The sequence below is a fragment of the Rhinolophus sinicus genome, linkage group LG11 (genome assembly GCF_036562045.2).
Source record: "Rhinolophus sinicus isolate RSC01 linkage group LG11, ASM3656204v1, whole genome shotgun sequence".
Classification (NCBI taxonomy): Eukaryota; Metazoa; Chordata; class Mammalia; order Chiroptera; family Rhinolophidae; genus Rhinolophus; species Rhinolophus sinicus.
The window spans coordinates 48,485,066-48,510,798 of record NC_133760.1 but is presented as its reverse complement, the minus strand read 5'-3'; the positions used below and the strand labels follow the sequence as shown (position 1 = coordinate 48,510,798).

The window sequence follows — 25,733 nt, the reverse complement described above, 5'->3', positions numbered from 1 at the left end:
TTGGATTCAGTAAGTTGAAGCCTAGAGTGAAAACCAGACTGAACATCCTCTAAATGCTGATGCACATATGCACATGTGCGCGTGTGTATCCACCCAGGCACCGGAGGAGGAGACAGCCCACCTATGTCACATCCCCACCTCTGGTCCAAGGGCACGCACCTGGGACCGCTCAGGGCTGCTGACGAGTCTGCCACGGCCGGCGTTACAGCGCCCAGTGGGCCAGAGAACACAGTGCCATTGGTCCGATGATGTCACTTTCCCTCCCAAAAAGAGAACCCTGGCCACCCTCTGTGGGCCAGAGATGAGGAGACCAGTCCTCACATCAGAAGGGGAAAAAGAAAACCCTCTAAATGCCCACCCACTGCACTCAATTAAATACATAAATCTTGGCAGAGTTAAGCAATTGTTTTCGCACTCATCAGAAAGGATACAGAGGAATGTATGAACTTAAACATTGATCATAAAATAGCATGTAAAACGCAGTCTCACGTTATGTACAACAACAAGACAAGGCAACAGCTGTGCACAAAATGGTCCAGGAGACTGGATAGCGCAGCCAGCACTGGCAACCGCCAGTCGATGGCCACTCCCTTCCTGCTGCACATCTCTCCTTGCTGGTTTTCCAAAACAAGCTTGTATATAACGTAAGAAAATCAGGAAAACGTATGTAGGAATGAAAAGAAGGAAACCGCCTCTGTAGACTTTGCAGCATTCAGGCACCAAGAGTCCATCTGTTGGTCACACAGGACATGTTAGGTCAGGAGGGAGTAGCGTCCAGTTGTCAGCTGGCTCCCTGCTTCTCGTGGCTCTCTAGCCAGCTGCCTGCTGTGTGCAGGTTCTAAGTGAGCCAAGCGACAGGCACAGGAGAGGCCACCATGCCTGCAAAAGCCATGTCCCTTCTCTATAGGTAATGGGCAGGGTCTGACGGGGTCCCACAGACAACAGGGGCTGGCGACACCCCTCGGTCTCCATCTTCTCCTCTTGGCTTGCATGCCTTTCTAGGCTGTCTGGGAGACACGCATTTTCCCAAAGGTTATCACCAGAAGGAACTCTGACACAGTCACAATTCGTGGGGAAACACCACCAAGTTGTGGTGGTCCCTAGTTAAATGAGCATATTCACGACAGAACCCGGTTCTCGGGACATGGCCGCTCTCCAGAGCAAAGGTCACTGTGGCAGGGCCTGAGCTGGGCTTAAAAGGAAACCTGGCAGCACAGCGTCTCCCGTCTCTCGGTGTGGACACAGCTGGAGGTGACCCCAATCGCCTGGAGCCAGTGTGAGTTTCCTCAGCACTAAACACGCACATCTCCTACCTTAGGTACTTGGAGCCCCACAAACTATCCTCCTGCCACTGCTGAGCCCTCCTACTCACCCTGCTGTCTCCTGGCCCGGAGCAAAGGGGTGTGGGCCGCAGAGAAAACGCCTTTCCAGAGGGCACCCCACCTCCAGCAGCCCAGGCCAATTACGACTTCTGCCCCTGGCATGTGCCCCCTGGTCCCACAACCACATGCGACTCTCTTGCCCCCCGCGCTCTGGCTCTGCGGAGTTTCTTCCCCAGCACTCATCGCAGTGACCTGTGGTCCCCGCCCCTGGGTACCTCCCCAAGGTCAGACATCCGCATTTGGAAATGCTTGTACCCCTGCCTGTGGCCCACACATCGCACCCATCTGTCAAGTAGCAAGCACTCAGGGACTGGCTTCTGGCTGTCAGGGAGACTCTCCAGGGAGCTGATGGAAGGGGTGCCTCTGGGCGGGCCCAGGCCCATTTCCAAAAGGCAGATCACAGAGGTGGCAGACCTTTGGGGGTGACTCCTGATCACACTGGCTCTGAAATCTGCCTTCCAGACCAGAATCCCATACCCATGAGCAGGTACCAAGAGGGAGGCTGGCAAGCCCTTCAGAGCAGCAGCCCTGCGGAAGGCCCCTCAGACCTGTCGGGCGGAAGTCAGGAGCTGCGACTTGCCTTTCTGGGGTCCCTTCAGCCCCACAACCTTCCAAGTCCACAGAGTAGGAGACTCCCGGCAGGGGCAGCGGTGGGGCAGCAGGAACGGTAACTGGCAGCGTTGTGCGCACTAATGCCCTTCTAAGTGCCCTCGCTTCAGTCTCACCTCAGCTCTAATGTTATGATCATCGTACCCATTTTGTGGCTGAGGAAACTGAGGCACAGAGCGGTTAAGTCACACCGAAAGCCACGTGTCTGCCAACTGCACTGCTGACACTCTACATACCATGCATCTACCCACTCAGCCACCACTACCTCCAGTGGCTGGCAGAGGAGGCCGCTGGAACTTCCAGGGATACCAGCAGAGGACACCAGTGTCCCCCTGCAGCCTGCCACAAATAAGGAATGTACACCTGGGCTGGCCTTCACGTTTCCTCGGGGAGTCTGGGTCCCCCACGCCAGAGGCCCCTGCAGGGCAGGGCGGCCGGCCACAGGTCTGTGCACAGGCCAGCAGGCCTGCCCTCCTCCCTCCCTCCCTCCCTCCCTAAGCAAGACTGGCCTGAGGCCATTCCATCTTCCTTTGCAGGACTAGCAGCAAGGGACGTGGGAAAGGACAAACAGTACACTGCAAGTAACGGGATTTTAGATGAACAGCAGGGGGAAAAAGGAAGCCTAGCCCGGCAGCGGAAGGGCTGAAAGGATTAAGTCGCCTGAGTTCACCAGTAAATTCCCATGAGTCTTCAGCCAAATGGAGATTCCATTCACGTGAATCAGCGGGTGTTCCCTGAGAGCCTACTATGTGACCAGCCCGACCCGAGAGGCACCAGCACGCTGCCGTCAAAGCCCAGTGCAGACCCTGCCGTCAGGAGCAGCCGAGCCAGGGACAGTCAGAGCCGCTGGACCCAGAACCAGGAGACTGACCAGAAGGACGGCCAAGTTCAGCAGCAGACAAGGCTGCAGAAGGCAGCAAAGTGGCCCTTTCTGGGGCTGCGGCTGTACTGGAAGCGTTTATTTCCTGAGCTTCCACTAAGCGGACAATAACTCACGTGGACCCACGTGCACTGAGCGTGGACCAGCCTGGAGTGTGGTGTTCAGCAGACGGGAGGGAAAACCCACGCTCTGCAAGGTCTCCCTCCGGACCTGAGTGGAGACAGGCCGAATCACCCAAACATCGTAAGCTGCGGTTCCCTCGGCTTAAGAGACAGGAAAAATAGGGACACATTCTCGTTCAGCCTTTGACCTTTGGCTCTCACGTTCCTGGTTCCTGCTTTCAGCATTTGGGGGGAAAGAGTTTGTATTTTCAAAGGGCTGCTTGTCTTCTTTGCACATTTTCAAGAAATGACGTAAAGAGGCAACTTCTTAAAAAAGAAAAAAAAGCGCAATGCGGGAAAACGCAGGCCCTCTGAATGAGCCCGGCTGTTTGTCTATAATGAGTCCAATTCTGAAATGCCCACAGCGCAGATGCTTCGGACGCTGGGACCGACAGGATGTTCCGATGCCCCTGGAAGCCCCTGGAAGCCCCTGCCAGCGGAGGTGCCCGCCCTGTGCGCGCAGAAGCACAACAGCGGTCAGCGGGGCTGCCTGGGGCCAGGGGCCCGCAGCGCCCAGAGTAACGGTGACCCCCGCGACAAGGAGAAGTCTGCGTGGGGCTTTGGGTTTGGGCCCCACAATCAGGCTTTCTCTCTGCGAATGGCGAGGGGGGAGCCTGCCCCTCCAACTCTGTCTTCAGGAGGGCAAGTCAATTTGATCAGATTTTTAAAAATTCAAAATAGCTCCCGCGCTTTTACAGGAGGCGATCGGGCAGGTGAAAGTCTGCCTGGCTCTGCTTCTGGAAAAGGCAGTTTGAGAAGCACGTCCGCGCCCTGCGTCCTCTGTGCTCTGGGCACACGCAGCCCGGGCCCGCGGGGGCTCCTCCTGAGAAGGGGACTAGACGGCGGCTGTGCGGGAGCTGGAACAGGTTGCTTGGGTGATCGCAGCCCCTCTATTTTAAGGACAGCGCTGCGTCCTCTAAAAGGGAAAAGCGCGAGCTTCTCCCGCCATCCCGAGGCTGCCTCAGAAGTATTATGCTGTTACAGATTTCAAAAGGTTAGCGTCAATGAACCTGACATCAGTCTCACCCAAAATAACCCATTCAAGAGAAAAGTAAGAAATAATTGCTATTTTCTCTTTTTTTCCCCTCCGCTATATTGCTATAATGATTTTGCATAACAGATTGAACAAAGTGCTGTTGTGACAGGTGGTAGAATTCAGCTAGTAAGCACCGAGACAGGGTTCAATTTAGTTTGTGAATCCTTTAATTGTTGTGCAGCTAATTAAAGAAGGTTCTTTACACTCGCAAGTGTTTACCGTTGCTAGTATGCATACATGAAAAATTAAATTGTGCCTTCAAGGGCTGAGAACTATAGAAAAATCATAGCTGAGGCTGCAACATGCTTACCAGCTCAAAATAGCTGCTTTTCACAATTGGAATTTGTAAAACTTTTTGCTAGGCAAATATAGAGCTAATTAGAAGTGTTCGTTGGACCAATTAACATTTAAATAAATAAGCCATATTGCACATTTCACAGTCTTTATTTAATGATGCTTCCAACTCTTTGGAAAGATTCTCTTAAGTACAAATAAGTTGTCATAAAAATGAAAGATAAAAATAACCCCATAACAATATATGCTATTTTTTTCCTTTTGCCTTGAAGTCCTTTACTAAAACTCTGTACCTATTGTTGAAAATGGAAAAATAAACCACACACCTATCAGCCAGAAACCTAGCTTTTCCTTTCATCTCCTCTAGTTACCTTTCCCCTTCTTTGAACAGAAACAGAAAAACATATTTTATTACTATTCAAATTGTTATGATAATTCTGTTTACTTACAATTTTTACCCCATGATAGAAAAATCTGTTTTGGAAAAATCCCACTCTAATCTGAGAGCATGCGTAAGCAGGAAACGGAAGGAAAGGGGACCAAAACCAGCAGTGTCTGGGGAGTGCCGCGAGAAAGCAGTTTGGGGAGTCCCTGCACACCTGCTCCTTTGCTGAGCCAAGTCCAGAGGGGCGGAGCTCACTCCTGAGCCGAATCCACTCTTGGGGGACGCCTGAAGCACTGGGAGGTGGGGGCCCTTCCAGGACCGCGGAGTCCTGTCTTATTCTGTCCTGTCTTATTCTCAGAGATCAACAGAACGGAATAGAAAACCCAAAAGCAGCCCCGACATATTGCACTTTTGACAAAGATGCAAAAGCAACTCAATGGAGGAAGAACAGTTTTTTTCAACAAATGGTGCTGGGCCAGGTGGATATCCATAAGCAAGAAAATAACTTGACCTTTGACCTGAACCTCACATCTTACAAAAATTAATCGAAATGCATCACAGATTTCAATGTAAAACATAAAACCATGAAACTTTTAGAAGATAACATAGAAGAAAATCATCAGGACCTAGCCTTGGTAAATAGCTCTCAGACATGACATCAAAAAGCCCAGTCCACAAAAGGTAAAACTGATAAATTGGATCTCATCAAAATTAAAAATTTTGCTCTGCAAAAATACCCTGCTAAGAGGATAAAAAGACAAGCTACAGACTGAGAGGAAACATTCGCCAACCACGTATCTGACAAAGGACTCTTATCTAATATATATATGAAGATCTCTCAAAACTCAACAGTAAAAAACAAATAATATAACTAGAAAATGGGCAAAAGACATGACCAGACATTTCACCGAAAAGGATGTAAGGATGGCAGGTAAGCACACGAGAGGACATTCCACGTCGCTAGCCAGCAGGGCAATGCAAATTAAAGCCAGGATGAGATGCCATGCCACACCTAGTATGAGAGTTAAAATATAAACAGTGACAATACCAAATGCTGGCCAGGGTGCAAAGAAACTGGATCACTCCTACAGGCTGGGCCAAACGCCAAATGGCACAGCCACTCTGGAAAATAGTCTGGTAGCTCCTTAGAGAATAAAACACACACTTACCATACGACCCAGCAATTGCACTTCCGAGTCTTTACCTAAGAGAAGTGAAAACTTACTTACACACCAAAACCTGTACACTACTGTTCCGAGCGCTTTCTGTGTCACAGCCAAGAGCTGATGCAGCCTGAATGCCCCACAATAAGCAGGCGGACTTTAAACAAGCTGTGGCCCATCCGTACCGTGGGGCACTGCTAGTAATGAACAGGGTGGGCCCGTGAGACACAGCAGCTTGGCTGGACCTCAAGGGCAGACTGCCAAGAATAAAACCAATGTCAAAAGGTCAGATATCGCATGATTCCATTTCGATAATGCTGTCACATTGATAAACTCACAGAGATGGAGTACAGCTAGTAGTTACCAGGGACAAGAATGGCAGGGGCAGGAGTGGGCGTGGCATGAAGGGGCAGCAGAGGGAGACCTCCGTGGTGATGGGACAGTTCTGCATCCTCACTGAGCTGGTGGCTACAGAATGGAAAGATGGGACAAAGTGACATAGAACCAGGAGCCCGCTCCGTGTCGCGCTGTCAGCTTCCGGGCTTTGCTGTCACCCTATGGCTACTTACACACAAGCAATGGGGGAACCTGGGCACGGGTACCTCTGGGTTCTGTCTGTGCAACTTCCTGTAAACGTACCATTATTTCAAAATAAGAAAGTTAAAAAGGAAACTAAAGAACAAATTTTGAAACCATGAGCAGTTTTCGGTCTGTGCTTTCTACCGTCGTCCTGGTCTATTTTGTAAGCTCTTGAATCTGCTCTGAGAGCCAATCTCTGCCCCCTGCGGGGTCCTTCTCTCTCTCACATCCCTCGTCTCTGAACACAGGTCACCTCTTGCAAGTACAGGGTCTTCTCAAACTGTCTTCTCCAAGCCCTCATGCCTTTTAATGACTAAGTAGTCTTACCTTGAGTCTGGCTTCCAGTACTGGACTCAAGTGAACAATGGCAAGCTAACATTTAAATAAATGAGGCAGATCAGTGAAGGAGACACAAAATACCAAAATCTGAGCAGTGTCTGTTATCCAAGCCATGACATAACAAGTTCTAAGAAATAATAAATGCTCAGGTATTCGACCTGGGACCCTGGGAGGGGGAAAGGCCAGCCGGGAGCTCTGTGGAATGGCAAGCAGGGTTACCCTGGAACAACAGAGAGGCCGGGTGCACCTGGCAAGGGCCACCCTCTCCGAGAACCACTTCCAGCTTCCCTTCCCAGAAGCTGGCACTGTGTGATCGTTGGCTGTCCACATCGAGCTTCTAATGAAAGATGGATAGAGGAGACAAAGCCGAGGAAATTGCCAAAAACAAGAATAAACCACAACTTTCTAGAGAATAAAATTGACCCAGAAAACAGAAGTCCAACTGGGCATCTCCTTTCAAACTGGTTATTTGGTGGATGCTAGAATCATATGATTCCTTATTTGGAAGAAATCTGTCAGTCCAACGCCCTTCCTAAGTGGGGATGGGGATGGGGGGGTTGGGCGGGGGGGGTTACCCAGTATCAATTCTACCCGAAGAGATGCTTGGCACTTTTTGTGACTGGTATTTTTTTGTTTGATGAGAAGTTGTTTTAAAAACATAATGACATACGTAGAGCAGAGAAGATTTTTAGGGCCGTGTACATTGTATGGTAAGATACCACAGTGCTGGCTACGTGTCAGAATACACTTGTCCAAACCCACAGAACGCACAGCCCAGAGCAAGCCCTCACGTATACGATGGACTGTGTGTGATGACGACGTGTCCCACTGCCGTGAGCAGATGTCCAGTGGGGCAGGCTGAGGTGGGGGCAGGGAGGAGACTGGAAATCTCTATACTTTCTGCTCAGTGTTTCTGTGAACCTAAAACTGCTCTAAAAAATAAAGTTTATTCATTTTACAAAATCATAAAACAAAAATGTAAGTGATCTAGTTATGATAAATCTTATACTCCCAACGAACCTTACCTTGCATTAAAATAATAAAAAGTCCCTACTAAACAGAGATGGAGAGAGCGCAAGCCTTTCCTTCAGCTGACACTCGGGGTGTCGCAGCACAGCCCGAGCATGTCACCACAGCCCAGGCACAGCTCAATGTCACAAACAGCAGGGGGCACGAGTCTGCTCCCCAGGGTCGTGGAGGGGAGCCCAGGGTCCTGGGAGGGGGCAGCCCTCCTCAGGCAGGTAAACCAAAGGTCGGGTAACCCGAGGCCATCCTTCTGTAGGGAGAACTCTTGACCAGTCACTGTGGCTCATTCAGGGTCAACAGGCCACAGCCACCAGCGGACGGGGTTTCGACATTACACCGCAAACTGCCCATCACAAACCAGACGCACCACACGTCTCGGGTGTTTAACTGTAGATGCTGCAAACGGGAACAAAAATGCCACTTTTATGTGTTGGTTACTTACTATTCCCTTTATAGTTTCCCAAGGAGACAATCTGTTGGTCTTTTAGACTATATAATTGTAGGATCATAAAGTACTGGTCCGATGTTAGCTCCTTTTTAAATGAATCATTCTTATTAATGTTGTACCACAGGTGTCATGAGAACCGGCAGCGGTTTGGGTCACCTCAGGCCCGTCCTGTCCACACACAACGAAGGCCTGGGGCTGGGAAGCCTGGGGCGCACATGTCAGTGCAGGAACCCGGCTCCCGTGGCCACTGTGCTCCAAGCCCTCGGCACTGTGCTGTGTCCTCAGGGTCGCAGAGTCTGCTGGCAGCTGTGCCGAGACCAGACGTGTGCACCTCCACAGCCAGTGCTGAATGTCAGGTGACTCTCACAAGAAACTAAGGCTGACCTGGGAGTAGAGAAGCGACCTGTCACATGTACTCTCCAGGCTGTATTATGTGCAGGCAGACTAAACAATCAGCACCCAACATGGAAGACGGAGAGACGCTGCTGCTTTTCCTTCTCTTGGTGGGGCAGGGGTGGTGGCGATTGGGGCTCATACGGGGGCGGACATTGAAGAAGGAACCTCCTCTGCTGCAGCGGAGCAGACGTAAGACACACCTGGGCCAGTCGGACACCTGGGTGTGTGTGTCGGGGCAGAGAGGTGGCAGAGAAGTAGGGGTGAGAAGAGGGTTGTTTAAGGAAATGAGCATTTACAAATGCAAATCTAGTAATTACATACCCACACATACACCTATCAGTGGTTAGACACCTAACTACCCATTTGCACACACAATTACCCAATTTGTAAGGGTTCACAATAGATAAGTAGGCAGTAGGTGTGCACACCTGTTGGACTGGCTTCAGCAAACGTAAGTAAGCCTCTAATACACAAAGGGGGAAATCCAAGTCCTCTATGGAAAGTTCCGGACCACTGAGTAGACAGCTCTTGGAGGGCGCCCAGTGTGCTAAGGCCCTTGTCGCACGTGCTGGCCTCCAATAAGAGACACCGAGTGTGACCTGCTGGTCTGACGGCTGCTGTCTCTCATTTGCTCACCCTGGCCCTCGCCTGCCCTTCCTGTCCCCGGGCTCTCCTGGCACACTCCTGCTCAGCTCCAGCTCTGAACCAGACTTCTCTCCCCACACATGGTCGCGTCTGTCTCCTCTCCATCCCCGACCCCCACTACCCCGTCCAGACACCCAGGCTTCCACACTGGTCTTCCTGCTTCCCCCGCCCACGTGGCCCCTTGGACAAGTCTTCTCATCGCACACCAGCCCCGCTGCTCTTCAGAAAGAGACTGACGTCCTTTACATGTGCACAGGCCACACAGCCTTGTCTGCGGCTCTCCCAGCCCAGCCCCCAGCTTCCCTTCTCTCTGCGCCCAGCCCCACTGGCCACCTCTCAGTCCTCAGCTTCCCCAAGCATCCTCTGCCACAGGCCCTCTGCACTTGCGGTTCCTCCAGCCCCAATGTGTTTCCCTGTGCTGTGCCGTTTAACCTCTCCCTACGACTGCTGCGATTGCCCATGACTAGGCCAAGACTTTGGCTCTGGGAGCTCCAGTTTCGTCTCCCTGAGGCACTTGCCAGCTGTAATTTTGCAGCTGTTCATGTGATTTCTGATAAACATTTGTCCCTCCCTCCAGACCGTAAGCCCCACGAAGGCAGAACTGAGCCGTATTTGCTCATCATCACGTCCCCAGTGCAGGGCAGGGCTTCAGTAACAGCTCTGGGGCCGAATGAGCATATGAATGAACGAATGAATGAATGAATGAATGAATGAATGAATGAATGAATGAAGCGGCCCCTCTTCCTTGACGCCTTGGCTGCGCTTCTCATGTGCCACCAGCACATTCTGACGCCTCCCTCCTGAATAAACTGACCATCAGTGAGCAGGCACCTGCGCCTAGCGCTGGCGTGCCATACGTGGTTGTTGAATGAATACATGAGCGAATGGTGAGCTGTTCTGACCCTCAGACTCGGCCCCTGCACTCGGTACTGACCACTGATGTGACACCCCCAGGGGCAGCTTCACATCGGCGGTGTCATATATACTTGCTGATCGGATCAGGAATTACTGCCACAGAGACAAAGAATGGTTCCCCAAAAGCACTGAGTGTGACCGTCCCCTCGGCTTCCCCACTGCAGCAGCTGTCTGAAGTCAGCGAGCAGCTGACAGTGAAGGAGCGTGAGCAGGCACCCTGTCCTGCTTTGTTCTAACTGTGCACTAGTCTTCAGGACGGACATAAAAGTAGTTAATGACTGCTGTGCCGCACAGTCCTCCCCTCCCTCCCTCCTCCCTCTGTTCTTCCCTCCCTCCCTCCCTTCCTCCCTCCCTCCGTTCCTCCATCCCTCTCTTCCTTTTTTCCTTCCTTCCTTCCTTCCTTCCTTCCTTCCTTCCTTCCTTCCTTCCTTCCTTCCTTCTACTGTAACGACATGCAGGCAGATGAAGGAGTTACTCTAGTGTGTTTTTCTTCTCTAGGAAAGAAACAGCCCTTGTAAGTCTTGGGGAGCTTAACTTCAGCTCACTTAAGAGCAGTCATCTGCTATACTTAGGGAACAGAGGCATCGTAGAGAAATGGGAAATCACACCGAGTCAGGGTTGGCTGGGAAAACACCACACCCCGGGCTGCAGAGGGGAGGAGGCGTTTGGGGCCGGGCCGCGCAGAGGGACCAGGTCACCATGGCTCATCACTGGTGGGCAGCAGAGGCCCAGGGCATGCACCTGACATCTCAGGCCTCCCCACCCTTCTTTGCTACCCCCAGCGTGGGGCCTTGCAGTGTCTCCATATGGGTGTGAACTTCTGCAGGCTCAATTTTGTGGTCTCCTTAATGAAATCCCTGTGGTGGCTGAGTCTACCCTCCCTGTGTATTTCAGATCCAACCGCAAACTCATCCTGCCCCACCTCCTTGCCCCCATGGATTCGTGGTTTCCTCCTGGTTTCCTGGCAAATTCTGATTGTGTCGACACCCATTGGGGCCCTGGGTGTCCCCAGGGGGAAACTGGAATTCCCAAGCATGGGGGCGTGGCTGCAGCACCAGGGCTGCAGAACATCAGGCTGGAGCCACACGCCGCTCGGCTCTCCCAGGGACGCTTTTTTGGGACATCTTTAACCAAGGAGAGGCCAGACGAACACAGGATTTATAAGATATGCCACATCAGCTAAATGAATACTGATTTGTCCTGGGGCACAGTTACAAGGTTTAAGGTTACAGTGCCAACATTTGAGAGAATCCCAGTCTAAGACAGCTCACGAAGGGGCAGCGGCAAGGGAAAAGTTTCCAGAAGACGCAGCTTCTATGTGGACTAGATGTTTCTTTTTCTTCCGAGTCGAGTTCCTTTACCTTTTTTCTCTTTCTCTTGATCTTTCTCAGATCTGGTCTGAACTGGGTACTATCATTCTTTACAATTAAATACTGAAACAAGCTGCACCCCAAATGTAGTCCTGTCCAAGTCCAGGCACCTGGAAGAGATGTGGGGGCCTCCTCTGTGCCTGGGAGCAGAGACGGGCGAGACAGCCCAGGGCCAAGGGTTAGGAACTCCTTGGGGAAAATGGCAGAGGCGTGTGGGGGAGGGACCCCAAGCCCACTCACAGGACCTGTGCAGGTGCATCCAGTGGACACGGCTGGGAACCCCGTTTCTGGCTGAAGGTGAGGGGGACCAAGGCCCAGCACGTGCTTCTGACGACCAGGTCCCTGGTAAGTATCAGCACTGCGGCCCCCCCAAGGCCACGTGAGCCGAGCTTTGGACCGCTGTGTCGAGAGGACGCACGAGTCGGGATTTCTGTTTCTTCTGACGTGGGGATGGGGCCCAGACCTCCATGTGCTAAGGGGGGGCTAAGTGTCAGCATGGGGGTGGGGGGCAGAGAGCGTCAGCGGCCCTTTACCTGCATTGGAAGCCTCCAGCAGACGCACACATCTGCCTGCCGCCTGTGCCCGGCCTGCGGGCACCACTGGCTTCGCGTGGTGTTTTAAGGGCCAGGAAAACATGAAGCGTGAAAGCCCCCAGACCACAGGAAGGCGAACCTCCAGCTCACGGCACAGAATTGACTGCGGCCTCTCTCCCCAGGAGCCTGGCTGCGGGGAACAACGAGGGGGCCCCAGGGCAGGGCTGGGGGGCAGCTTCGACACACACAGGTCCTCAGCTTAGCCCCTCCGGCCTGTCCTTTCGGCGAGTTAAACTCCAATGTCCTCGCTTTAAAAACCCCCCGGTCTTTACACCACACGCGGAGGCTCTTCAGGAGTGTCATTTAGCGCCCATGCTCTTCCCACTCAGGCTGCCTTTCTTCTCTCCAAACCGTTCCCAGTGTGAACGCTTATTAAAAGGGAGAGGAGTCCCTGGCGTTTGTCATTCTTTTAAGGACAACTGCGCTAAAGACTAAAGCAGAGAAAAAGACCAATTGGCAGGCTGTCCTCCTCGTCCCCCCACTGCACACAGCCTCGAGCCTGCCCAGCTGGCCCCAGGGAGCCCACCCAGCACACTGTCCCTACAGGGCAGGTGTCGCCCTGAGGTAGCTCTTGCCATCCCTGAGGTCATGAGCTGGGTGTCTGGGGAGTGTACACAGGGGAACTGGGACCAGCACAGCACTGGAGAAATCTCCGGGAAAACACAGGCCTGGCCAGCTTTGCTTCTGCTCTGATTCTGCTGGAAACATCTTTTTCCAGAGACCTCCACAGCTCAACTTGAAAACAGTGCACTGGGCAGCCAAGTGGTCTTTCTAGAAGACAGCGCCAGAGGGGCCACAGCAGCTGTTACCCGTGTGTCACCCAGACCACGTGGGCAGGGCAGAAGTGGACGGCGGCAGGGAGACAGTCCTCCAGGATCGGGATTCCCCACACCATCTCTCACCCACAGGACATTTACGCAGCCAGCACCGCCGGTGCGTCCAGCCTGGGCCAGCTCAGCCCGGTCTGGAAGCCCCCTTGGTGGGTGAGAAAGGCAGACGGCCACTCCTGATGCATTTCACCATAACACAGTCCCAGGGGCAAAGCACTGCCATCTATTACCATCCCCTCTGTACTGGACAGGTAAGAGATTTCCGAGCTGGGGAGTACAGGTGAGGCAAAAACAATCCACCAGTGGGAAACGTGCATCGTAGGCAAAAAGATATTCTCTTTATAACGATCTTGTGCCCCGAGTTGGGGTGGAGGAGGACCCCCACCCAACATTCCCAGCTCCAGCGCTGGCCCTGCGACCACCCTGCAAGGAAGTCCTTCCCGAAGGTTCCGCGCAGGGACTACTGCCAACCACTGGAGGCACAAAACCAGGCCGGGACTCCACAAAGACATGCGCGGAGCGCGTGGCCAGTGGATGCCCGCTGGGCGGTCCCTCAGAGCCAGGAGGGAAGCACAGCGCCCACTTGCAGTCTCCAGGGATCAGCTCTCGGTGGGAGGGCCTGGTGCATCCTGGGGAATGGGGGAGACGCGCTCCGCCCCCACAGGACCACCCCATTAAGCCCTCAGCCCTCTGGAAGGAGCCACACCTGCTTCAAAGGGGAGACTTCCAGGAAATGGACCCCACAGTCGTATCACTGTCCAATGGCCAGCTGTCCTAACCTGTCTGGAAGGGTCCATCACAAGATTCTGATCCTGGAACGTGGGCAGCAGAGGCCCAGGGCATGCACCTGACATCTCATGAAGGAACCTGTCTTCCCAGGGGCTGCTATGGACTAACCAGTAAAAAGAACAAGAAAACTTCCACGGCCCCCCAGCCCTGAGCAGCCCTGCAGAGCCATCATTCTTTCTAAGAAACTGGTCTCCAGGTGCCGCACCCTCCGCTCCTGCGCCCTCACATGCAGGGGTGCCCCTGCAGAGCTCAGCCTCCCGCCACTGGACCCCTCGGAAAGGGAAGAGGCTGGCACAGCTACACCCCCTGGCTGAGGGAAGAGGTGATCTCTGAGGAGTCCCTGAGTGTCAGGGGCTGTGCCCCTCCCCTCACACGGCTCCGTGGATGCACAACCCACAGGACCCACAGCTGGGAGAGGCCACTGCTGGAGGCCATGACTGGACACCAGACGCTGTGGGCTTGGACAAGAAGCACTACAGGGTGACCGTGACATGGCCTGAGGACCCGGGACTGCCCACCAGGGCTTCTGGTGGGAGCTCCTAGGACCCCCTCCGGCCCCGCTCTGCAGCCTCAATTTTAGGGAGCTCTAACAAGACTCAGCAGAGTTACAAGACAGCCCTGGCACCCCAGGCTGGAAGGAGCCATGCCTGCACCCCCACTCAGGTCCCCAGCCGGGGGGTTGGCTCCTGTGACTAACTAGGGTTGAACAAGAGGCCCCTGTGTACTCTGCCTCCCCCAGAAAACACACCGCTTCCCTGTGCTGCTTCTCTGCTCCCTTTCTCTCTACCTCCTAGCCAAATCAGCACTCTTGCAAAGTGGGGCCTCCAAAGGCGAGAGCCACAGGGCTGGGGGAAGGGGAGAGACGGAAGCACCTCCGCACATGGCCCCTTCTCTCCTGGCTTTGCGGGGCCTCTGGCCCAGTGTCCCAGGAGGTGGATGAGGGCTGTCCCTGTGGGCGTGAGGTGGAGAGGGTTAGGCCCTCCAGCCAGGTCCCTGGGGACAAGCATGGCATGTCCCACCAGCTATTAGTGTCTGTAGCTTCTTTGCAAGCAGGCATTAAGCAACAGAAGCAACAAATGTCCCTTTCTGTAAGCATCTGACCTTATCTGGAGTGTGTCATCAGCTTCAAGAGTCATGGCTTATGTCAGTGTGGGTGAAAAACAGCCTCCACGGCTTCAAATTGGGACCACTCTGCTCTCAGCAGCAGATGTAAACCAAGCCTGTGATAAGTGGCAACAAATGGTTTGGAAAGAAGCAGTGGGTCCCTCTCTGCCACCAGCCACGGGAGGGCAGTGACCAGCCGTCTCCTGAGCACCACCCTATGCCAGCCTTGAGAAACGGGGTCCTCTGGGCCCAGCTCCCCCCAACTGCAGAACCTCAGCCTCGACTCTGCAGAGCACCAGTCTAAGCCAGGCTTTGGCCACTGACAGCCCCTCCCCGCAGCTCACAGCTGGGCACCTGCCTTCTCCCACCTTCCAGGTGACTCAAGCTGCCCTTTGCCTCAGCAGGTTCTGACCACAGGGCCCTGCAGCCTGCAAGTGAGGCAGGAGGGTGACACAAAAACACGGTGCCCCTCTGACTGACACCCCTTCTCTGTGTCACCACTGATGTTTCAATCACACATCAAACAGGCCACTGGCTTCCACACTGCTTCCTCTAGCATCGTTTTATCAGAATCTTAACACACAGATGTCGACACGCTATCTTAAAAACTGCTGCTAGTGTGTGACTTTGGATAACTCTGGGAAGCAGTCTCCTGCTGTCCACGCCACAAACCCGCAGACAAGCCCTGTTGCCGTCCCGCTGACACAGAAGTATCCAGTGAGATAATAGGTGCAGGACAATTTTCATCCACCAAAAACTGCCCCTGAGCCTACAAAGAAATACCTAATACCTGGCGCCCTGGCAGTGTGCCAGGGCACAGCTCTGGGTGTGGACACACATAGACTAAAGATCTTCTATGTGTCAGGAGGGGCAGAAGTTTGCACAGACTGTGGCATGGTCACAGATAACAGATCCGAAAGCTCAGTGAGGGAGGGCTGAACTCCGCCCAGGGCAGGGAGAAACGGCTCCCTCCGTAGTGAGGTGACGTCTTTCCAGCTGGGTCCTGGAGGATGAACAGGACTTTTCTGGGGGTGGCGGCAGAAGTATGTGGCTGGCTTTCGGGACAAGGAAACAGCATGTGCAGAGGTGCAGCGAATTCAGGGGTGTGGCGTATCTGGAGAACGGCGAGGCGCTCAGTGACACAGAACAGAGGTGACAGTGAAGAGGGAAAGGGCGGGGGCGGGAGAACGTCACACGAGATAAGCTGGGAAGGTGGGATGGGACCAGGTGGTGGGGCCTCCGGTGCAACGCCAGCTGACAACAACGCCCTGGGCCACATTTCATCAACGTCTAAATAAATGAGGAGTGGGACGGGGACAATTCCTCTTGATCTCTGGAAACCACGTGCCAGCTCGGTGGCCTGGGGACTGCTGTCTATGGGGGCATCGCCGCTGAGGACCCACTGAGCACGCAATGCTCACAGGGCCCACGTCTACACCAGCTGGGGACAGATAGTTGGAGACAGAAGGTGACAACCCAAGAGGTGCCCTAGGCAGCGAGTTCAGACGACTGGGGATTCATGGTGGAGGGGAGGCGTGTGGGCCCGAATGACTGAGTGAAGGAAGAGTTGGGACGAGCGGGTGGAATCGCGGTAGAAGGCAGAGACCCAGCCCGGGGCTGGCGGGGGCTGTGCGGTGCGCTTTCACCCTGCCAGGCAGGTCTGTGAGAAGGCTGCGGAGGCGCAGCGCCCACTGGTGCAGTGAGCGCCTCGTTCAGACAGCAGGACGCGACCTCACAGGTAACAAGGAGCCACCACCCTGTGACCAGGAGTTGCAGACAGCTGATGGTGGTGACAGCCCAGCCCAGAAGCACCAGAGGAGGAACCCAGCATCGTCACAGGGTCACAGCAGGTTACCCAAGGTGGGAACAGGCCTGGCATGTTGGAGGAGCAGAGCCCAGGGGACAGGGAAATGAGGCCACGTGGTCCCAGCTCACCGGGCTCTGCAGGACAGGGCGATGGAAGCCCAAAGAGTTAGGGCCTGGGGGTGCCGTGACGTGACAGTAGAGAGTCTGCTGTGTGGATGACAGGGAAGTGGGTGGGAGGATGGCGGTAAGGGACCCGGAGGGGGATACGAATGTTCCAGGTCTCCGGGGAGATGGAGCCGGCCTGGCGGATGGATACCGGCCCTGGTGGTCTAGCTCTTGGCCCCTCCGCCCACAGGGAAATTGCCCATTAGGGCACCCACCAGGAGACTGTCCCCTCCCTGCACCTGGCAGGGCTACCCAGGGCAGGTGACACCCCAGGCAGGCTGCCCCTCCAGTCAGTACAACCACTAGGCCCCCACGAGGTCATCGCCTCCCAGTGCCGTCACCAAACTCCACCAGCTCTCTGTCCCCTTCCCGCCCTTTCCGACCTGGCTGTGACAGCCCCTGCAAGGCCTGCTCCCCTTCTCCAACCTCCAGCTGGGCGCACGCCGTGTGCAAACACCGTCTCCATGCCAGCATCCTTGGCCCCTCCCCTCCCAGCCTTCAGAGCACTGTATGTGGACGCGCCTCTGCCCTTCACGTTCCACTCAGATGTGGTCCCCAGCACACCTCTGCTCCCCAGTACCGGGGTCCACATCTGTGACCAAATACCCCACACACCCAGTGCGGGGCTGGCCAAGATCATGCAGCAGCAGCAGCAGTGGGCACCCGCCCCTGTCCTGCAGGGGTCCCGGGACTTGTCCCTGCTCAGTGCCATGCCCCCAGCCCACGTACAGTGAACCAACGCTCAATCAACATTTGGGAAAGGAAGAAGGGGAGGGGAATAAAACAAGGATGAGTGAGTAGCAGTGGGCACTGGCTGCAGGGGGCACGTGGCTAAGGGGTGAGCTGCCTCCACGGCGTCCCCTCAACTGTTGTTCATCGCCCAAAGGGGCAGGTCTACCTCGCCTGATGCAGGAGGGACAATGCTGAGAACTTGAGTCACACTCATTGTTTTCAGAGGGGCAACATCCCTACAGTTTATTCCAGATGCACAAGCATACACTGGCCATGCTGCGCATTTCCATGGGAATTCTGAACAAAGAGGAACGGCTCCCTCATGTATGTCTGATAAGTGAGGACTTCCTACCCCAAATTTCCCTAATGCAGTGAGCGCCCATATGCTCTGAAGTCAGAGCCACCACAGGGACGGGCCACCTGTCATTACCTGCATCCCCACCAAAACCACGATGTGGCATCACACAGGCCACCCCCTGCGCTCCTGCCAAAGCAGACCGCACTCCCTTCCTCCCTCCTGATCCCGCTGAGCCAGGCGTCTGCACTGATTTGTGGGACCAGAAACGCAAACACCTCAGCTTCCACACAGGGAGCTTCAGGGAAGAGTCTCCTGCCCGCACCCCAGCCACCAAAAGAATGCTTAATCAATGAAAAAATTAACTGTGTCCTTAAATAAAGAAGTGAGGACATTTTCCTTACAGTGCTTTATTAATTGGTAAATACAATTATTGAATTTTTGAAAGTTCTAATTTAAATGTATTGATCCATTATTGTTTTGTAGATTTTCCACCCAAATGTCTTGGAGGAAATGAATGGCGAACCCTGGACCACTGCATCACCGAAAGCATGCCAAACCATCAAAGGGGAGCTTCGCACACGCGATGCTCAAGGAGTCACCTGGTGTCCTGTCCACAAAGCTGACGTGTGCGCTTCATTCAGATTGGACGACTCTCTTTTACTACCCGGTCACTAGTCCTGACCTGGGAAATGGGACGTGAGCACAGAGCTGGCTCTTGGTGGGCGGGGCGGCAGGAGCAGATGGCAACCAGTGGGAAGGGAGTGACACCTCAGCCCGATGGGAAGGAATCCTGAAAACACCCGTCTCACATGGCCATTTTGATGAGATTTAAACCAAGGAATGGAAAGCGTTCCCCTCTCTGGGCTTGCTCTCTTCCAACAAAAGAATTTAAATAAGAAATATCTGCCGCTTTCCCCAGTAGTAAACTTCATAGGAATTTAGTAAGCAAGGCTTTGATACATTAAAGATATTTGGCCGTGGGCGGAGGGGCCAAGAGCTAGACCACCAGGGCCGGTATCCATCCGCCAGGCCGGCTCCACCTCCCCCGAGACCTGGAACATTCGTATCCCCCTCCGGGTCCCTTACCGCCATCCTCCCACCCACTTCCCTGTCATCCACACAGCAGACTCTCTACTGTCACGTCACAGCACCCCCAGGCCCTAACTCTCCGGGCTTCCATCGCCCTGTCCTGCAGAGCCTGTGTGACCTGGGGCCACGTGGCCTCATCTCCCTGTCCCCGGGGCCTGTTCCCACCCAGGGACCTGTGCCCCTGCAGACTCCCTCTGTGTGGACACCTGGCTGCAATCTCAGAGCGAAGGTCACGTCCTCAGGGAGGCCTCCCAAGACTAGTCCCTCTATATCAGGTGTCCCCCCACCAGCCCGCGCGTCATCACACTGCCCTCCTTGCCCCTGCTCTGTACCTGCTGGCTGTGCAGCCTCTTTCCCGCAGCCCTTCCCCTGCCCAGAACTGAAACAGGCCCTCGCCTGGCACCCAGCCCCGAGCACGGTGCCTGGCACTCAGCCGATGGTGCAAAGCAGCCCTGGTCTCATCAGGAGAAGTGGGCTCGCTTTGGAGGCGTGATGCATGCTGGGTGCACAGAAACACGTACTGAGCACCTGGGTGGGTACACGGTGGTCCCTGCTGACAAGCAGCCAGGCAGGAACTTTCTAGAAAATGGCTCACACCCACCCTCAGCAAGCAGCACCTCCAAGGGACACCAGGCCCAGTGAGGCTCAGTGCCCTAAGGTGAGACAACCTAGGGCACGGCACCCCGGTCTGAGGGCATGGCCGGGCTCGTCTGCAGTCTGACACACATCAGCTGAGTCACTTCTGAATTCCAGAGTGCTGAAGACATTAGTAATTAGGGCTCTGCGATCTCACCTCTTTTGGGCCACTCATAACTCAGACTCACTTGGCCTCCAAGCCTCCTGGACCCAGGCAGTGGGTTCCTCGGGGGTGGCCAGGCCTGGCTGGGGCAGTAATGCTGTCCAGGCCACACTTCACAGGACGGGCCCACCTCCAGCTTACTCGGCACCTCTGATGTGATGTTTCCTGCCAACATTCAAGCCCACGTGTGAATTTTTATGCAGGCAACAAGGAGTGCCTCTGGCCGGCTAATTAGGGGTGCAAGTGCCTAATTGGGCCACATAAAGACAAGACAGAAGGCTGACTGCCGGCAAGAAAAGTGTGTTTTCAGGAAAGGCCTCCCCAAAGAATGCCCTCACACCTGGGGCCATGTTTTGTGTTTACTTCCACTGCTGGGGTCTTCGCACAGCCACTCTGAGGGTGCTCGATGCAGGAGGCACAGGAGTGGCACATCCTTTGTGGTGTCGGGACACAGTCTGAAGGCCCCACTCCACCACCAACCAGCTCAGGGACCCTCCGGGTCACCTCCAAAGTCCTTCCTCAGGGCTGCCGTGAGGATGGAATCAGGCAGACGCGAGGGGTGCTTAGCCCAGAGCCCAGCATGGAGCAGAGAGCTGTTACTGAGTTAACATCAGGCCCGCACGCTGGCTGGTAAGGTGGGATTGGGTCTCATTTCATGCCCCCTGCCCCCTGCAGTGTCTGCTGAAGCCACTGCCATCACTACGGCCACCTGAGAGCATCCGTCCCTTCCTTCACCCCGCCCAGCCCCCACCCTTCCCCCCATCTTCCAGCCCTCACCCCAAAACCACGCTTCACTCTTTCCAGATCTTAGACCCCCTGGCAAGGTCAACCCTGCTCCATCCTCCTCCCATTTCATTTCAAGAAGCATCAACTCAACAGAAAGTCCTTAACAATTCACCTAGTTAAAGTATCCCCTCGACCCGCTCAGGCTGGAGAGGGTTCCAGGGAGGAGACGCAAGGCAGGAATCCCTTTTGTCAGACTCAGGGCATCGCTGTCTCGCAGGGAATCAAGTCCCCCCATCACTGTAATGACACCACCCAGCACAGCTCAAGCTGGCTTTTCCTCTCGACCTGGCTCCCTGCACAGGGGACACTTACTGGGTAGACTCGTGGCCAGCTAGACAAAGGAGGGGGGGGGACATTTCATTCCTATCTTTCCACGATAGTGTTGTGTAAGCCCCAGTCAAGAGCATACACAAACTTCAAAATAGCTCATGTTTGGGCAAGAAAAATGAAAGCAACAGCCTTACTATCTCAAATCACATTTACAGGTGTACATACATCATTTCCAACAGGTTCTCCCTACAAGCCAGACATTTGAGGGGGCTGGAGTCACTGCCTCCTCCCCACGCCCCTCACTCCCAGGACTCAGAAGTCCGGAGACGTGCCCCGCTCTCCTGGGATCCGTGAGACAAGGCCAAACCCACATCCCTCTGGCACATGCAGACCCACAGAAGGCCGGGAGATTGGAGCAAACACCTGAACAGTAACTCTGCCGCTGGGAGGTCCCAAATTGGGACCAGCCATTCAGACCCATTGCCCAGGCACCAGAGATGTCCTTCTTTTCTTCCATAAGAAAGCTGGTCTGTGCACGCTCCTCTCAGCTGTCCCTGCCTCCCCGTCACTTCGTTTGCTGCTCACTGAGAACAGAAGGGACCGAGGCGGGTGATGTAGGGTGGAGAGGGCACAGCCCTCGGGGACGGAACTGGATCTAGAGAGGAGCTCCAAGCGTGGCCAGGAGCTTCCCGCCACCTCAGAGGAGCCAAACTGTCCCAGCTCAGCGTCCGGTGTCATGGGGAATGTCAGAAGTCACAGGACACCGGGAGGGGTGTCAGGGTGGGAACAGCACTGCTCCGTCCTTTTTCAGAAGCCCCCACCTGTGGCCCACCCACCCCAGCACAGGGAAGGCAGGACAGGCGTTCTCAGGTGCTCTCAAGGAGATCAAGTCACAGCAAGGTCAAATGCGTCCTTCAAGGGCACATCAAGGTTGGAGGCAGAGGTGCAGTTAGACTGCAGGGTCTTTCCTTCCGGCCCACATGCAGCCACAGGAGCCAGTGGGGCACCAAAGACCGCACGCACCAGTTCTGAAAGAGGAGCCAAAACAAAAACCAGCCAGGATTCTTGCCATTTCCGGAGACTGGAGGGGTGCCGGCGTCACGCAACGCACTGAGCCCGTCCCCTCAGCTACACATTCAGGGCACACTCACTCCAGCACTCCCACGTGGGCACCCACTACCGAGGTGCACAAGCGCGCAGGTGCAAGGACCCTCCCCAGCCTGGGCTGACAGTGTCCCTAAAGGATGAGCTCCCCGCAAAGGATGCACGGTGGGCGCAGGCCCCCGCTGGGCTGGAGCCCCAGAGCCCGGGTCCCGCTGCGCGCTGGGTGCCCCGCGCCCCGCCCCGCGCTGATGACTATGCGCCAGCAGCTGTCTCGCGCGGTGACGGCGCCTCTAATTGATCTCATTATCTCTCCTCCGCAAGGTGAAATGCGGCCGCGCGGCGGGCCAGGCCGGCTGGCTGGCGGGGGCAGCTTGGCGGCCGGCGGCCCGCAGCCACACCGGGCGTGCAGCCAACGAACGCAGGCGGCGGGCTGCTGGGCGGCCGGCTGCTGTCCACCAACAGCGATGTGGCCATCCAAGGCCCCGGGCCTAGGCGCGCTGCGTCCTGCATTCCTTTGTTGCTCCCCGCCCTGGGTAATTATGAGGTCGCACTGCCCACCGTCCCCATCCGGGGCCGCGCCGCCTGCTGCTCTGCTGGTACCGCGGACAACACGACCGGGGCCGACCCCCTACTCCCTCTGAGATCCATCTCCCCTTCGCTGGAGGCGAGCGCACAGAAACAGCCCAAGAGTTGCAGGAGGGGGGAAAAAAGGAAACACTCAGTTTGTTGTGTTTTCCTTGGGTTTGTTTTCTTGCCAAAAAAATTACCCCCTTTGTCTTTGCGCAAAAGAGGCCATGCGGGCACCTTCTGCTGGGCATCGAGACGGTGCCAACGCGCCTCGCGTACGGGTGGCTTGTTCCTTTTCGAGCCTCGCCACGTATATTTTTAACATGAAAACGCTATATTTAATTGGTTATGCATCTCTGTTCTCTTAGCACTACTGGATATCACAGAAAAACACATTAGTACAGAGCAATTAGTACGATGGCAGTAAACAACTAAGGCACTATTAAGCTGTGGGTGATTAAATAGTATTACTTTTAATTTTTTATGGTGCTCGAGGAAAAGATGGAGATTTAAAATACATATTTCCATTAATATTAATGTAAAATATAAATAACAGGTGTCTTCCACTTCTTAAGGTACAATTTATACGCAGCACTTCAATCTATAGCGAGCGACTCTTTTTTTGTTAATGAAAAAAATCTCTTTCTTTATACACTCTGGGGCAGTATTTATCTTCATGCACCCAGATATTTAAGCAGAAATATTATTTAATTGGAGTTATGGAGTCAGCCGAAATAATACCCACACCTTTATCACCATAAAAAAAAAAAAAAAAAGCTTCCTTTCAATTGAAATATACTCCCTCATTTCTCTTTTCCAAGAGCGAATCACACATTTTGTGATCAATGACCGCAGGCGGGTGGGGGGCGGGGCCTGGCTGCGCCCTGCCCTGGGCCCAGGGGTTCGCAGGGCGCAGGCGCCCACGCACTCAGGCCCGCTCCCTCCGCGTGTGCGCATCCTCCCCGGGTTCTGGCACATCTTTTCCGCGGCATCTGATTAAGTTAACAATGTGCTGCTATTTGCATGCAGATTTGCCCGGCTTTCTCTCCAGCTGCTCCCGAGCCTTGGTCTTTCTCTGCGTTGTGATGGCACAGCGGTCCCTTAAATGCGATCTTCGTCATACCCAGGTGTGCTCTCATTGAGGGCGCCTTCGTTCCAAGCAATTTTTCTTTCTGTAGCATTTATAAGGCTCTATTATAGTATAGCCACATCTGGAGGAAAATTCTCCTATTAATTATATACTTTTACCACTAGGAAGACAAATTCTAAAAGATACCAACATTTTTGTTGTTGTTCTTATCTCTTCAGCAGCCTGCATTTTATTTTATTTTGTTTTGTTTTTTCCAGGCATTTCAATATTTAAAGAGCCATTAACCAAGGGGGGGTGGGGGTGAATTTCTAGGAAATGAGAAACAACAGACCTAAAATCTTAGTGTCAGCCCTGCCCTACTTCACCCAGCCCAGTCCAGGGAAAGACACCCACGGAGCCCTCCGGGAAGGCCGTGGGGCTGGGCCTGGGTCTCAGAGTCCCTGGCAGGCAAATGGGAGAGTTCTGCTCTGCTGGAATTTGTAAAAAAAGCAAGTGCTATTAACCTTTAACCTTGTGTGCTCCCAGGTGCACACTCATTCGTGTCACCAGGCACGAGACAATCTGATTGCTCCATAGTCCAGAAACAGAACCAAACTGGATCAGCACGGTGACCCAGATGCCACGTTTCCTTTGTGGGGTGCGGTGTAATGTTCAGTCAGGTTTGAGAAAGATTAAAGGAAACATCTGGAGCTAAGGGTTCATGCTCACGTTTCAGAAAGAGACGAGACACCAAACATTACTTTAGGGCAGGAGGGGCTACTTTTTATTATTATTATTTTTGCTTTTCAAAAATCTCTTTTGGAATAATCAGAGCAGATGGTGGGGGGATGGATAGAATTAAGCTGAAATGTAAGAAAAGTTTTAACAACTGGATTGTCCCTATCTGAATTTATAGTACATTTAAAATGCTAGAAAATGACAATTTTGATTGAAAAATTATTTTGCAAAGAGACATGTACTGTATGGACAGGAGTACATGTGTGAGTGTGTGTGAGAGACCGTGTGTGTGCACGCGTGTGTGTGTGTGTGTGTGTAAGTGTCCTCTACTGGGAAAGACACACACACACAGCTGAATGATTTTGAGAACAGAGACAATCCAAGTGGAACCATTCTCACTCTTCAAGCCAAACTCTATCAGGTAGAAATCCAAGCAGGTTTTGGCCACTTAGTCAGCTCCTATGCCAACAAGGCTGAAACCGCCTTCTCCGCCTGTCTGCAAAGCTGGCATCGGGAAGGACCCGGGCCATGTCCCAGCAGTACCAGGGGCGGCTCCCACTGGCCACATGTGAGCAGCGAGATGACACAGGAGGGGCCTCTACGGGTCCCGCCTCCACAGGCCCCAGTTACTGCTCCTGCCCAGGTGCTAAGCCCCGTCCCTCAAACCACCCACTGTTTTCACGCTCTCCAGCCACAGACAGAGGTCAGATGGCCCTGCCAATTGGACCATCGCAGGACCATGCTTCAGCCTCAGTTTCTTCAGCTCCAAGGTGGGAAGAGCAAACCCTCCCAGGTGGGCATTACCTGCATGAAGGGCTGTGACCCATCTTCAGAATACACATGGTAAATAAGGGTAAAGTTTGCTGAGATCCTTTTTCCTTGTAAATTAGCTGCCCCTCCCTCCCCATAGGGAAACAAGCCCCAGGTTGTGGGTCCATGACACTTAAGAATCTATACATTTAAAAAAAAAAATTTTAGGCAAATAATCCAAAGAGAAAGAATCGAATTTTCATTTGACCCTTTTGGGGCCACTTGCCTTTGAAACCCTCCGCTAGCTGGCACCTCAGCCTCCAGCCCCCCCACACCCTCCTGCAAAAATAGAGCAGAGAAGCAGATGCACTGATGCCGGATTACATCACTGGGCAGCATGTGGCACGGAGGGGAGAAAAAATAAGAAAAGACAAATGACATTTTGCTGCCATGGTGTGCTATTTTAGTGGTGATGGCTTGACTTTTGGCCCAAACGCATATGCCAGTGGCAAGGCTAACTCCAGGGACTCACAAAAAAGAATGTGTGTTCACAGCTGTACTGTACACCAATACAGATTACATGTTTTCAGTGTTGCGGCCACAACAGAATGCTAAT

General features: G+C 53.9%; 1 protein-coding gene across 1 annotated transcript in view; it reads right to left on the bottom strand.

Moving 5' to 3' along the window:
• The window catches only part of ZNF536 (zinc finger protein 536), a 382,760-nt gene that overhangs the window by 234,595 nt on the left and 122,432 nt on the right, over nt 1–25,733 (bottom strand). Inside the window, 1 exon segment of the mRNA XM_074314979.1 lies at nt 19,828–19,998. The gene's annotated coding sequence lies outside the window, so the exon portion shown is untranslated.